The following is a 5143-nucleotide window of genomic DNA, read 5'->3' on the forward strand; positions in this document are numbered from 1 at the left end:
TCGGATGGCTAAAAATATATAAAACAAAAAGATAAAAACATTGTTACCCAATAGGATGATCCTATCCCTTCCTCCCAAGAGCAGTCTAAGGAGAAAGAGAAAGGCCCTCAGCTAGAAGTTGATTATAATGTGTTAGCTCATTTAAGGAAAATTCTTTCCCCTCTTAGTATCTATGATGCTTTGATGATATCCCCTGACTTTAGAGAGACACTGGTGAAAGCCTTGCTTGAACTAGAGTCCTATCAAGCCTTCTTTGCTTCAATTCCATTGGTGATGCATGCCATTTGAAAGAGATAAAATACATTACATTTTCAAATCATGATATACTTTTAGGGACTATAGAGCACAATCATCCCTTGTATGTCACTACTGAAGTTAATGATTACGAGTTGAACAGGGTCCTCTTCGACCAAGGGGCTTCAAAAAATATTCTTACTCATGAAATTTTAAAGAGCCTATCACTAGGTCATTTGAAGCTCACTTCTGCCAGGATTATATTGAAAGGCTTTAATGACCAAGGCCAGCGTGCTCTAGGGGCCATTATTTTGTCTCTAAAGTTTGAAAATTTGTTAACTGAGGCAAAGTTTCATGTAGTTGATGCTGACACTTCATACAGGGCTATCTTAGGAAGGCATTAGATCTATGAGTATGGAAAGTTGCCCTTCACCTTGCACCAATGTATGCAGTTTATGAGGAATGATATCGAGTATATCATTCCTAGAGATACCCAGCCCTTTTCCGTGCATGAGGTCTCTATTTATGATTATGCTGAGTATTATGTACCACGGAAGACTGGTAAACCTCCACCCGCTTAGTCACCAGTAACACCTGTTAGTGTTATACAGGGTCCTATACAGCCACCTATATAGGGTCCTACATAATTACCAGTACAGGGTCCATCACAGGTTAGTATTGAGGTAGGTGTTTCCACTACATATTTTGATAGAGATCCTTTTTAGTTTATAGTGAGGCACAATGTTCCCCCTAGTAGAGGTATGGGTGGATGAGGTTGAGGTTGAGGTAGAGGTTCAACCTACGAGACACAAAACCATGACACTCAAACTCCTCCTCCCCCACACCTTTACACTTCTTCTTTGACTATAGAATCAGACTCTTTAGATGATGAAATGATCAATATCCTATATCGTTCAGTCCCTTCATCACTCCCAAATTTTACTAATTATGATTGACATCCTACGTTTCATAGTCATCTGGTACATAAGGGTGGATTAGTTGTTGATAGTAGTTTAGACGAGGAAGAGGACTTCTAATGTCAGACTACTAGTCGACAGCCATCTTCCTATCAAATGCACAGAAAAGGAGTTGAGGATTCCTGTCAAAGATCTTCTGACACTCCCTCCACTAGTGATTGTTGTAGATTCCATGAATTATGTTTTGATGATAAGTAAACACTCTTGCTTCTTTTTGACTGCCTTTACTACTGACATTTTTAGGATTCAAAGATCGGACAGAAATCAGAATCAGCTCAAGACTGTGTAGATTAGGGTTGAGTCAATATGTAATTTTCTTCTTTCTTTTCTTGAGTTAATTATAATTGTTTGAAGTAACTGATATTAAGTAACCCTACACACACACACTTGAGAGATTTAGAACTTGTATTTTTACTCACATCAGCCCGGACGATATTTATATCGTCCTGGATGATCGAGTTCAAAATAGAAGATCTAATCGGGATTTCTTAGTTAAGGCAGCCGTAATTAACTGATCAGCCTAGATGATACATGTATCGGCCAGGATTATATGCTGAATACTGAAAGAATTTGTCGCCATGAAAAATTTAGGTATTCTGTATTTTTGGAAATCGGCTAGGACTATTCTTTGATCGACCTGGATGATGTTGTATAAATATGCCTAAATCGATTCGGCAATCATGGGAGTAATTAAGGATGATTGATACGATCACATGGTCCTGGACGATCACAAGATCGGCCTAGACGATCCATTAAAAACCCTTGATTGCTGCTGGACGATAAATATCGGCCAGAACAAATTCAGGGTGATACTCTGGCCGATTTGGATCGGACAGCTCAAATTAAGGGTGATGCTCTGAACGATTTTCCTCTTATTTGAACTGATCGGCCTGGATAATTGTGAGATCGTCTGGGATGATCAAGCAAATTTTTAATCATCCAATTTGCATTCAGGGTGATGCTCTGGCGGATTGTATGAGATTTGTACTGATCGGCCAGGACGATTTCAATATCATCCTAGACGATAAAGTCGACAACTTGCAATTAATGAGATCCTTTGAAGCTCTTATATTTAAAAGCTCTTGTTCAACATTTTTGAATATTCTTGGCTGCTGTCTTGACCAGAGAAAACATAAAGGAGAGAGAGAAAAAGGGAGAGAGAGAGAGAGAGTATTCTGTGAGGGGGAGCTTGTAAGGGGGTTCACAAGGGTTGCTCCAAGAATTGTTCAACTTTTTCTTCCCTAGAGTCTCTTGTCCTTGGAAGGGTTAGGAGAGGTAAATTTCAGCAAGTGATCGTGGTTCTCTGCCTGCTTCAGGAGGAAGAAAAAGGAGTTGGGCTCTCTGCCTTGCCGGGTGTGGCAAAAAGGAGGTGTTTTTGTAAGGGCTTCTCCCCTCCTAGCTGTGGGGGCTAAAGGAGAGTCACGTTGGTAGTGCAATACTCAGAGGGCGCCTCCGGGGAGTGGACGTAGGTCAAGTTGACTGAACCACTATAAACCCTTGTGTTCTTTTTACTGCTTCTGCACTTTAATTTTTTCCGCACTTATTTTTTCGTGGTGATTTTGGTTTGTGATATTTTGTTCTCTTGGTTTTAAAGAATTTTTAAAAATACCAATTCACCCCCCTGTTGGTTAGCCTCGAGACTAGTTCATAGGGCCTAACATCCCTAACGAACTTTCAAGTGGTATTAGAGCGGGATTCATAAAAATAAAGTTTGAAAACTTTTTAATTTTGATCCATGGCTAACTTTGGGAATCATAATACAACTGAAGGATATTCTATTACACGACCTCCCTTATTTAACAACCTTCCTTTTGATTTTTGGAAAACTCGCATGTCTACTTTTTTGCAATCAACTGACTATCGCATATGGATGCTTATTAAAAAAGGATATTCTCCACCTTCTCGTGAAATTAATGGAATTAAAACTGAAGGGATTTTACTGAATGGACCTTTGATGAAAGAGATTTAGCTCAATTAAATACGAAGTGTTTGAATTGATTTTTATGTTCTTTAAAGTCTGAGGATTACATGCGTGTCTCTATTTGCTCCACTGGTAAAGAAATATGGGATAGGTTGTGCATTACTTATGAAGGAACCAATGAATTAAAGCAATCTCATTTGAATATTCTCTTACATGACTATGAACTTTTTCGTAAGAAACCTTCTGAATCAATTTCTGATATGTATATAAGTTTTACTCAAATTATTATTTCATTGCATGCAGGAGGAAGAGAACTTTCAAACTTTGAAAAAGTAAACAAGATTTTGAGATGCTTGCCTTCGTCGTTTGATGCTAAAATCACTGTAATCACTGAATCTAAGGATTTAAACACTTATTCGATTGATAACTTACTTGGCTCACTCATTGCTGATGAGCAAGGGGTGAATTAAAGAAATCTTGATGCAGGTGAGAAAAAGAAGGAGAAAACAATGACACTGAAGGCCAACAACATGAGCTCCGACTCTTCTGGGTCTGAAAGTGATGAAGTTGCCTTCATCTCAAGGTAATTCAGAAAATTTCTAAGGAAGAAGTAAAAGCATCATCAAAACTGGAGAAAAGGTAAGGATAACAAACATTTTAAAGGATCGTCTGATGTGGTTTGTTATGAATGCAGGAAGCCTAGACACGTGAAAGCTGATTGCCCTACACTTAAGATGCACACAAGTAAGAAAAAGAGTGAGGATAAATCTAAGTTTAGAAAAGACAAAAAGAGACTTCAAAAGATATTTTGGGCGGATTCTGCATCAAATTCATTGGAGACGAAACCAGAAGATGAGACAACAAACTTGTGCTTAATGGCAAACGATAATCTTGATCAAGAAGAGGTATGTGAACTTTCCTACTATCAACTTGTTGAAGTTTTTGAAAAAATTCATGCATAATATAGGAAACTTAAGAAAACACATGCTAGCTTGAAATTGGAATTTTTGAATTTACAAAAAGAGCATGAAGTTATTCTCAAAGATCATTCTACGATTGATTCAAATCACATGATTCTACTTGGTGAATTTGACGAGTTAAACAAAAAGCATTGTGAATTAATTGAAGAGCATGAGTCACTAAAATTCACACACACCTCACTTAAATATGATTTTAAGAATTCTAAAGAGATGAAGAAAAATTTGTGGATTGATAATGATGCCTTAAAATGTACTAACTTGAGGATTCAAAATGAATTGGATACATTTAAGAAAACTAGGATGACACCAACACTTGATCAAAAGCCAAAACTTAGGAAGAGGCATTATAACTCAAACCATTTAAGAAATCCTTTTCTAGGTGTTAGATGTTTTTCATGTGGCATGCTAGGACACATCTCACACACTTGTACTATTCACCATAGTACACGTTGGGTGTGGAGACCAAAGGTGCATGATTTACAGCATACCAAACATGCATTGCATCCTACTTTTCATAAGAAGGGACCCAAACTTGTTTGGGTTTCTATATCTGACATTTGATAATTTTGTAGGTGGTCTCTCATAAAAGGCCTCGTGAGAGTATGTGGTACTTGGATAGTGGATGCTCTTGACATATGACTGGTGATGCCAATCAATTTGTTTTGCTGGAGTCCAGGACTGGAGGCAAGGTTACACTTAGAGATAACACCACCAGGAAGGTGGTAGGCTCAGGTATAATTGGTAATTCCAAGAATCTTATGATTGAAAATTATTTTCTTGTAGATGGATTAAAGCACAACCTGCTCAGCATCAGTCAACTTTGTGATAAGGGCTTCATTGTGCAATTCTTTACAAATTCATGCATTATAAGTTTAAGTAACAATACTATTTTGCAGGGAAAAAGGATCAACAACGTCTACATGCTTGGTTTAAATAACATTGAATGCGTTGCTTTATTTTGCTTAAAAATAGTTATTGATGATTCATGGTTTTGACACCGGAGATTATGTCATGCAAGTATGAAAACCCTT

Source organism: Dendrobium catenatum, unplaced genomic scaffold (assembly GCF_001605985.2).
Source record: "Dendrobium catenatum unplaced genomic scaffold, ASM160598v2 fragScaff_scaffold_756, whole genome shotgun sequence".
Lineage (NCBI taxonomy): Eukaryota > Viridiplantae > Streptophyta > Magnoliopsida > Asparagales > Orchidaceae > Dendrobium > Dendrobium catenatum.